The sequence below is a fragment of the Cupressus sempervirens genome, chromosome 2 (assembly GCF_028749045.1).
Source record: "Cupressus sempervirens isolate cs-2001-9-10 chromosome 2, ASM2874904v1, whole genome shotgun sequence".
Lineage (NCBI taxonomy): Eukaryota > Viridiplantae > Streptophyta > Pinopsida > Cupressales > Cupressaceae > Cupressus > Cupressus sempervirens.
The window spans coordinates 263,928,085-263,939,095 of record NC_143119.1 but is presented as its reverse complement, the minus strand read 5'-3'; the positions used below and the strand labels follow the sequence as shown (position 1 = coordinate 263,939,095).

Below are 11,011 nucleotides of genomic sequence, written 5' to 3'. Positions count from 1 at the left end.
ATCCTTCTTTTGGCAAAGCATTCTTTAAAATAGTTTACCAGAATAAGCTCTTAAAAAAGCCAGGTAGCATCCACCCTGCAAAAACAAGGTAATGCTACTATTTATTAGCTTCCAGGTTCACAACTGCTTGGTTTTTTCTCATTCCCTTTGCAGATATAGAAATTGAACTTTAAACTTAAAAGGTATTTGTTTAAAAATTTCACTGCCTTCTTTCTGCAAAGCATTCTTAGAATAGTTCATCAGAATAAGCTGGTAAAAGTCAAGCAGCACACACTATGGGACCATTATGTAATAGGTGTTTTTTTCCTTTACATTTGTTATCTTCCATGTTCACAATTACTGTTTTCTTGTTATCTTGTTCTGTTGGATATATGGCAATGGATATTAATTCTTTCATAATCTATTTATGAGTTTACAGATGGCTTATATATGGGACCTGTACTTCTCGTCAGAAGTACATAACTATGCTACAAACCAAACGTAAACAAATTAAGCAAACCACCTCGCTGGGATGCCTATCTGCTTCTAAATCAAATTTATTATTTTGTAAACAGACTCATTTATCTAGTCCACTCTACATTTGTGTTCTTAAAAAGTTATGTATTTGTAAATTGATAAAAGGAGATTTCCACAATCCAAAAAATATGTGATTTTGGTTTTGGGATAAGATTGTGTTTGAATTTTAATATCAAGGTTTCTGATCATACTCCATTATCCATCATCAGGATGAGAGTGTAAGAATGCAAAACAGATCATGAAGCATCATCCGAAATGCTGATGTTAAAAATTCGCACACAATCTTATCCCAAAAACAGAACTACATATTTGTAAATTAATAATACAGGGATGAAAATAAAAGCATGTGCAGATGCATGGACGAGTGCCCAGTGTTTTTTATTTTCCTTGAATTTTTTGTGCAAAACATATTATGGGTATCGATTTCAAATTAAAGCCTACACATAATTGAGGTTGGTAAGCCAAAGGAAAAACTGACAGCAAGTTCTGGACATATTATATAATGAAGATTATGTGAACAACTATTGCCCAAACACCAATGTGAAAGGGAAATGCATGTCAGGACCAACACTTTCCAGATGCTGATTATTACACTTGCGTACAAAGTCCAAATGAATAACAAATTCAACAACTTACAAAAATGAAGCAAAAGCCCCAAGGATGGAATACCCACTTGACAAAAAGTGGTGAGATTAGTTGCATGTGTACAACTTCTTGTCCCTTTGAAACCTTACAGCTACCTCAGTCATCCACATTGTACTCTTTGCCATGTCATATTTCTTTATATTCTTAGCTCTTTCATCCTGATGATGGATCATTGAGTATGAACCAAAAAATTGATGCTGATAAACTCACACACAATCTTTACCCAGAAGAATGAATATAAGATCAGAAATATCAAGGATTTCGCGGAGACTAATTCAACCAACAAACAACAACGTTGAACCCACCTTCAGTGATATAAGATAGATCCCAGGATGAGGCCTATTAGGATTCAGCTAATAAAACCCACAGTAAAGATCTCAAGGTGAAATCTATTTAGGATTCAACTGATAGACTGATCAGACTCTAGAGCTCACTCAACCTGGGAATCATTGAACATTCAGAAAAGTATGCATCTAAACTTTGAATATTGGCAAGATTTACAGAGCTTCAATTATGAAAAAAGGAGAGGCAATTTACTTCTGGACATAATAGGCATCTACTTCAGTACAATATTCCTCTTGTCACTAATGAGGAAGAGAAAAGGAAGCTCTAAAGTTGTTCTATCTATGGGGTTTATAGGTAAGGATAGATATAAAGTCCAAGGCTGAACATGTTAACTGGATCTTCTCCTCACATGCATCATGGACACGTGAGAACCCTCAAACAAGTCTACAAGTGCATTCTCCAAGTCTTCAGGTGAGTATTTGATATACGTTTCAGAGTGCCTTTCACTTTCCAAGTGGTTCCTAAATCTTCCTAAAAAGGACCTGTAGGCTGGTAACAACTTCTCTGCTATTGATATGCGAAGCTCCTCACGCAATTGAGGATCAGGGACAATCCAAGTAGATTGAAACCTGTGCACCTCCTCAAATGCAGCATTAAAGCTCTTGAACCTCTCTTTTAGAGCTGATTTGGATACTCCACTACCAAAGCTTCCACCCACATGAATGCCCTCATCTCTTAAGCAAGACAAAACCTTAATCCAAGTAGCTCTTTGATAATTTGTTGCGTACTGCCTCACCTTACCTGAATGCTTTCTCAACCAATCATCCCCTATAAGTTCTCTCAGATCCGATTTTTTCACCTTTTGAACTATGTAATGCACATTGTTCATCATAAATAGGTATGATAAAGAAATATCCTTGTAGAGTTTGGACTTGCCCTCTAAGTTGTGTTGTAGAATGACAGTAACCCAAATCAAATGCAGAGATAACACAGAGCGATTTCCAGATTCACATCCTCTAGCATACTCCTCAATGGAATCCATTAGCCCCTCAGGCATAAACTTTGAATTCTGAGAGGGCTTGTTGACAATGAGCTTCATTAAGGTCTCTTTGTAATCTGAAATAAAGTTAATATAATTCATGACATACCTGGTTAAAGGATGAATTGTACCTCCAGGAATAGGTGTTTTGGATGTCTCTCTCTGAATTGCATTCTCAAACTCTGTGAAAATCCCTCTGCCTGCTTCTCCCAATCGGGTGAGTATCTCTGAGGCCGCAATCTTCACACTGGAGCACATCTCATCTGAGAAAACGACCTCAATATCAGGCAAAAGCTCTGAGAGAGCCTCGTATAGATCAAGGATCTTAAACAGCTTCTCGGGAGACCTCCTACTTATGGCTATAGCTTCACTAAAATTAAACAACTGCATTGTTGCACTCTTTGCAAGCTCAGCAAAGCATGTTTCTCCCACGGGACTTAAACCCTCAAAAATTTGCTCACACAGTTTTTTTTCACTGGAAAAAAGTACTCTGATGCACACCTTGGCAGCTTTAATCCATTTCTTAATTTTTCCTTCGAGTATTTCCCAATCTAATCTCTGCACATCTCCAATACTGAGCTTCTCAACCCCTAGTCTATGTAGACTTTCATCTACCATAGATTTCCTGATGGTTCCATACACCTGAATGCATTCTCTTGAATACCCTGCCGAAACCATCCTCACCGCTATGCTATGTAGATCAGGAATAGCATCCTGAGGAATCAAATCCATTTCACAAATTCCTTCAGTCAGAGGATGGGATACAGCGACTTCTTCCTCTTCTGCTCCATCATCTTCATCTGAACTATTTGATTCTCTGTCTAGAAACCCTTCGCTGCCCGTCCTAGACCTATATGAGGCCATAGACATGTAGGATGCCATTGAGGATGGATTGGAAACTAGCTCCTGATCCAGTGGCTCGCTGTGAACAACCAATATCTGTCTAAATTCTTCTTCCAACCGAGCCATTGCCACTTGCAACAAATTTTGTGCTTTATCCACACTGGTCTCTGATAGTGATGCAGAGTCCATAAGCTTTTGCACTTCATCTACCATCTTCAGATACTTCTCAGCCTCCTCGCTTTTCCCTTCAAAGAGCATCGATTGACTTGCACTTTCAGAAGCCATGTCCCATTTGAGGATAATTTTCTCCGCGGCCTCAAAATCCTCATTCTCATTGTCGAACTTTCCCGATAACCGATCACAATTGTCACCAAACCCGGCTAAATTTGCAGTCGGGAGTACCGTATTCTCCCCTGAATTTTCCCTGGATAAGGCTCCTGCCTTATTCATCTCATCTCCAAGTTTATCCATCTTCAAAACTCGGCCCACCCAAATTCCTAAAAAGGAAGAGGAGGAAAACCCTTATTTTGCGCTTTCTGAGAACTTTTCAGCTATTTGAAGCTCTAAATCAATAAACCCCAAGCTGGATTATCCAAGACAAATTCAGAAAGAAGCTTTTCAAATCAAACCTATTCTGACCCAATACAAACCCCTCTCTCTTTTATTTCCCCAATCTAACCAACAAAGATAAAGAATAGAAAGATCTGCTGTTCTTTCTCAGGCAACAAATTAGTCATTCAATATCAATCATTTCACCTAAAGAAACAACCAACCTTGTACTTTATGTCATCCGTTCTCCTGTCTGTAATCTCACAAGGCCTGATTCCAATCAAGCCTTCTCTGATTGCTTTGTTTGACTTGTAGCCTCCTCCAAAAAGGTATCTGTACCTTGTTCCTTCAATATAGGTACCATTCATGAATCTCAGATTCCTCTATCAGTCTGCAGGATTTCTAACCTGTCAGCTTTATTTTGTAGGGGATTCCGACCTCGCTTAAATGTATTAAAGGAAGAGAGAGCGAGAATTAGAGGGGTATTTCTAGCAAGACCCAGATGTCTGAATGATGTGAGGATATAAAATTTTACTAATCTTTCTGAATCTGCAGGTTTACTAGTTTGGGAGGTCTCTTTTAACTCTACCCATAATTTATTGTGAATTATCTGATGACAATATTTATAATATTACTTAAATCAAAGTAAAAATTCACAGTGATAACAACTTGTAAGTGGTAGATGAAGTTGACTTCTGGTGTCACCGTTAGGCAGGAGGTCACATGAAATGGGCTTTCTGGTTGTTAGGGTTCCCAGGGATGTAGCAGTCAAATTCAGGGTATTGCACGAGATCCAGGCTGTCGTTTGCTAAATCCAAAATGACGCCTGAGCAATTATCTCGGGACAGTATTCTAAAGCGAGATAATTGTCACACATCATGTGAATGCGAGATTTTTTTATATTCACAATTTAGGGTTCCATGATCTTCCTCTACTCAAAACCCATCTGTAATTTTTGTTTAAGCTTTTCGCTCATATGGGCTATTTGTTATTCTTCCAAGTTCCAACCATGCCTGCGACTTTTTTTTTTTCAATTTGGTTACATATTGAATAAAACTGTTAAAAAAATCGGATCTTACCCTGAAATTAGGGAGCAGTTACCATCAAGGAGAAAGCGTGTGAGAAGAGCTCGCAGTGACGATGAAATATTTGATTGGCAGAGGATTTTTTTCACAAATACTTGTGAGGTTTTTTGGTACTTTGAGCTTTCTCATTTTGTGTGCAGTCGCTTTTCCTTGGAAATACCTTAAATTCTAGAAGCACTCGTCCAAATGAACTTGCGTTTGTTCACTCATGGTAAACAGTATTTTTTAGTGTACAGGAGAAAGACCTTACTTTACCTTAAAAGTAATATGGGTGATGTATTAATATACGTTTTTAGGTATTTAATTAAATTATTTTGGTGTATTTATTGTTTTATGATTTCATTTAATGTTTTCTTATGATATATTAGGGGAAAGGATATGTTGGATTTTGACTCTTTTTTGGTTCTTGTATGTGAGCCAACTACTTAAAGCTAAGGTTTTACTTTATGGATATTCACGAATTCCTTGTAGAGATTGTCAATCACAAAGTGGTAAAAAAGATGGAAAACAACCCATGCTTCACTAACAATCGCCAATAACATATCCAAAAAAAAATTCATTAGACCCCCAATTAATCAATATAACATGTCCAATATGCGGTCCCACTCACAATGTTTGCATAACTGCTAGGAAGCGGCTTTAATATAATAATTGGATACTTGCCTAATGCCACATAGGCGACCAAATGGGGTTATTTGTTGGCAAGAGACTGCATTATGACTTGTATGTTGTCATTGATGGCAAAACTTCATAGTTTGCATGGTCACTTGTTAAGATGTGGAGTTACTAAAGATGAAAAAATAAAATGACTTAAGTATGGGAGTACAAGGTTAGTGAGAAGGGTACAAAAAAATCTTTGGTGCGGTTAGGTACAGATGAATTTTAGAGAGAAAACCTAGGAGGAGCTTCAAGATGATATAGTCTAACTTATTTTAGCTTTGCTTCAGTTGTTAACATTTGATGAACAAGTTATGCTAGTCTCTATATTGGTTTGACAAAGAGCAGTGAAGAACAAACACAATCATCTAGTAGATTGGTCACCAATCCTAATGGGTCAATGATACACGTTGGTTATTGAGATTGAGATGATAGAGTTGGCCTAGTAGAAGAGGTCTATGGTGCAACCTAGTAGAAGAGGCATATGATGATAAACAATGACAGATGAATGTTTTGTTCAAAGATATAGCCAACACTTTAGACATGTTATGTTCTCCTCTTGGGTGGACTAATTAAGAACATTATTCTTGATGAATGATATATAAGATCTAAGTTTTTGAGTTGGTCAAGTTTAGCAAATGTTGGAGATGATATAGAAATGATCAATGATGATATTTGTTATGCGAAGAAGAAGATGGCAGAGGATAGTTGAGCTACACAATAGGGTTTTGGTGTGTGATCAAGATCTTTTATTGCATCGAAATGTCCAAGCATAATTGATGTTATCATTTAGTTCATCTTTTAGATTATAATCCATCTTTGTTCTATAAGGTTGTGGGCTGTCTATATTGTAATCTGAGAAGTGAGCTATTGGTAGTGTGTATATATGCAAGTACATACCCCATTGTATAAAATCCTCTAACAAAACATTACTTTTAGCAGAGTGATTATTTGTAAGTTCCATCTCCACTGTGATTTTCCCCTTAATATGGTTCTCACGATTAGTTAGAATGTTGTGAATGTATGTTTTATGTTTGAGTTGTTTGCTTCTCATTGCATTGGGTTTATGGTTAATAAACGAATTGTTAGTTTTAGGTAGCTTGGACAACTATTCGTCCACATGTGATTAATTGATAAATAATTGTTAAGAGTTATAATAATTATTTGTTATTAATTGACCTCCTTCTAGAAGCCACTAGTAACCTATTGGTTAGGTTGTTTTAATCGAGAAGCCACTAGAAACTTCTTAGTTGAGTTATCTTTATCAAGAAGCAAGTAGAAACCTCTTGGTTAAGTAGTATAAAAGGGGGTCAAGGGAGGCATTTGGAGAACAGAACAGAGAACAACAAGAGTTGTAGAAGCATTTGCAGTGTTAGCAAATGAGTTTGCAATGATAGCACACAGTCTTGCAGTGTTAGCAAGGTGCAGTGATAGTGTTGGAGATAGCAGTGGGGAATATCAGTAGGAGAAATTAGGAGGTTGTATGAATTTTGCTAGTGAGAGGCAAGGAATTTTGTATCTCTTAATTTGATAAAGTTAATATATTTTCCATCTGCAAAACTGGTTTTCCCTTAGGGGTTTTCCTAGGGATGATTTGTCTGAAAATAGTGTTCTTTGTGTTCTAAATTTCTTTCCATATTTTATTGGTGAAGTTGTAGTTGTGTTATTTTTCGATATTAGCTGTGAATTTATTTTTGAAAGTTTAATAATCATTTATGATAGGAGATTAATAATCAGTGACTGTAATAGTGTTAATTTTCACATGAATTGGCAAAGTGGAGAATTGCATAACATTGATTCACCCCCATCCCTCCTCTCTTAGTGTTTCTTGATTCTAACAATTGATTTCAGAGTCTTGTACCTTGGAGGAAGCCTAACAATTATAATCACCCAATAATGGTCTAGTAAACTATAAGCTCCATTTTTAGCATTTTTTATTTCTATACTAGACTACAATCTATGCTTAATCAATTTGCATAATTTTAATCAATTATCCTTGATCAAACCATATAAAAAATATTTTATCTATTTTACGTTATTTTTTACCACCTTATCCAAAGTCTTTATTTAATTAGAATAACATACTCCCTTTTAATTAAATAAATCCCCTGTATCATATGTCTGTACATGAAAAAGGAATTTTCTAATATAAAAATGAAAGAAAAAGAATTTTTTTTCTACACTTTGAATGCACACTTTCCAAGGTAATGGAATCTCTTTTGCCTCTTATTCTCCTCTACATTTGTTTTGCCTCTTAAGGTCACATCCATTGATTTTGCCTCTTGAGAATCTTGTGCACCAAAGTTAAAATGAGGATTATTATCCATCATATATTTTTCCTCTTAATCTACTATCTTTTTCTCTTTAAAATGAGGCTCTCTCCTCACTCTCTTCATCTTTGGAGTTCATGTTATTATTTTGTTGAAGGTTTCATTATAGAGCTATTGCAGTACTCATTGCACTCTTGCATTCTTGCATCTTGTTTGAGCATTCTTGCACTCATCGTAGCTTACATTTATTTTAGCTTACTTGCATACTAGCTTAGTTTCCTTTATTACATTAGCTTACATCACCTAGCTTAAATAGGAGGCATTGTAATCTTTCGCATCTTATGAGTTTATCTCTTTTTCTTGTTGTTTCATGTACATCTAATGTGGGAGCATCCTAGGTGTAAGAGCAATCTTGCATCACATAAAAATATTTTTTCTATTTTAATAAGGACTAGTAGATAGGGTGGTTACTATTTATGGAAACTTGCTATTTTTAGTAAGTTTATCATACGAGCTCAGAATGTTCTCATTTTCTATATGAAGGTTCATTTTAGACTTATAAGCCTACCATAAAAATAGCTTTGCTCCAACTTAAGTATTGAAGAAGTTATTGTGGATTTTTGGTGGAAAATTTTGTAGAAAAATCTTCAAGCTCACCGTTGGAGGCCTTAGAGTGCCCGGATGAGGTCCAAAAACTCAACAAAAGGGCACTTACACCATTCCAGGTCTATAGATTAAGAGTCAGTGTTTCCGAACAATGGTTATAATAGCCAATTAGAGCAACAATTCGAGAGTTATGGCCTTCTAAAGTTGGTCTACCCAAAATTTCTAAAGTAATTGTCAAAGATGTATTTGGATGACTCTATGTGTATTGTTAGGGTCTACGGCCCTAGGTATTAAGTTTCAATGTCTTAAACCTTCTCGACTAGCATAAAATTGTCTATTTAAGAAAGGCCTAAACATTGTCTAGGAAAGCTCTAGGTCATAGTTTGCAACTTGTCTTGCAAATTATTGTAATAAAGGTGCGCATGTGGAGTAACATATTGTACTTGTGAATTCTATAATTCCACATTTGTGGCGCAAATAAGAAGTCCATATTTTGTTCTCACATTTATTGTTATTTCTTTGTTTTCTACTATGGTTTATGGTATTAAGGGGAGCACTCTTCTCAAGATCTTGAATTAGCACTCATTCTAGCTTACATTTGCATTTTCATACTCTCTTGATTCTTAGTACTAGAATTGTTTCTCCTATATTTGAATCTTCCATTATATGGTGCATCTTGCAAGGTTCTCCTATTTAGGTTCATTTGAGAGCTACACTCATACTTCATTTTCTTATTTTCCATTTTATGTCATATTGGAAGTTGTAAGTCATCTCTTGAGACTCCCTCTCCATGGGTCCTCTCAAGTATAATGGTTTATAAAAGTATGTCACAATTTTTGGCATACAACAACTTGAGGAAGATCTTGATAAATGAATCAATGGAAAAAGTATCAAGACAAATAGAAATTACACTTTAAGATCTTGATATGATAAGAGAAGAAGTGCTTGGGCTAATAAGAAAATTCAAAGATGAAAAAAATAATTTGTAATTTGAACAATCAATTAAGCACATCCTTTGAGAAAAGAAATTAACTCATGGAGCAATTATAGTAGAAAGAAGACATGTCAAGCTCAAAAGAAAATTATGAAAATCTTGAACAAGGGAAAGAGGATTTGAAACATGAAATAGAATATGTTGTATGAAGAATGATAAGGAACTTGAAGAAAATAAAAGGAATGAAAAATAAATATCAAAAGAATGTGCACAATCAAAACATGAAATGAAAGTCAAAGTAAAGATATTGAGAAAATAATTAGAAGGAAGAAAGAAACATGGAGATAGTAACAAAAAGGCCACATGTCATAATGAAGAACTTGGAATTCAACTTGAAGAGCTTCATGTTGTCAATTAAACTAATAAGAAACCTAAACTTGCAAGATCTGATGAGAAATTGGAAAGACAAAAACCAAAAGGTAAAACACATAATTCTAGATTTGAGAAAGGGGGAAGTTCAAAATCTGGTCAACAAGACATTTTAGTAGATGAGCAAATTAGTGAACCTGTAAGGACACTTATTAGATAGAATTTCAATGAGAGGTATTTTCATGCATCAAGTTTGGTCATAGGGAAAGAGAATGCATAAGAAATCCTAATACTACTTCATTTTCAAGTCACTAATTCATATATTACAATTATGGAGACAAATCAATTGAGTGTAGATTCAGAACTATGAATAAGGAAAATATAACATGCTACAAATGCAATAATCTTGGGCATGTGGTGAAGCTATGTAGATTAAGAACATATCAATTGAACCTAATGTATGGGAACACCAAATGTGATATGTTTTAAATGCAACAATTCAAGTCACATTAGTATAATTATTGATAAAACTATAATAGTATGAATAAGGGAGGTTTGGTACAAAGAGAGATTAGGAAGAATAAAAAGAGAAATAAAATCTAGTCGATGTTGAAGAAGTTAAAAGTCATACAAACAAAACATGGGTTAGAAAAAGAACAAATTGACAACAAAGAAAATATTGCATCATTATCTTATGTGGTAATTTCACCAATGAAAAAAGTTAGGTTATGGACTTGAGGGGAATTTTTCATGATAAATCCTTACCTAACCCCTAAACCTAGTAGATTGTTAAAAGTGATCATTATATCTAGATGTAGAAGCAAGCTAGGAACATAGTAAAGTCACCTTCAAAGGAATATTTATGTTGTGTATGGGGAAATCTTCAACCTATGTAGTCAAGCTCAAATCATGTCAAAATTTAGAGGGTTAGCAAATAATAGATATCAAAGCATGCATATAAATGTAAAAACACAAAGATTCTTGACAACATTTGATAAAGGCTAAAAAAGAGCACTTGCAAAAGCTTGTTTGATTTTCTCTATTTTGAGGATGTAGATTTGCTCTATTAAGACACAAACAACTAATTCCCAAGTGATTATATATGGATTGGTGAATGGAGATGTAAAGCTAAGATAATGAAAAGATGATGAACTCAAGAAAAAGTATTGAGATCTTGTCTTGAGCACTCATCAAATTATGAAGACACAGATGC

The 11,011-nt window shown here is 35.1% G+C and overlaps 1 pseudogene across 1 annotated transcript; it reads right to left on the bottom strand.

Moving 5' to 3' along the window:
- Nucleotides 1–990: 990 nt before the first annotated feature.
- Nucleotides 991–4,486, bottom strand: LOC149572062 (exocyst complex component EXO70B1 pseudogene; annotated as a pseudogene). Its single transcript, XR_016359898.1, has 2 exons — nt 4,102–4,486; nt 991–3,825 (listed from the first exon to the last, which is right to left on the bottom strand). The product of XR_016359898.1 is annotated as an exocyst complex component EXO70B1 pseudogene (transcript).
- Nucleotides 4,487–11,011: the final 6,525 nt, after the last annotated feature.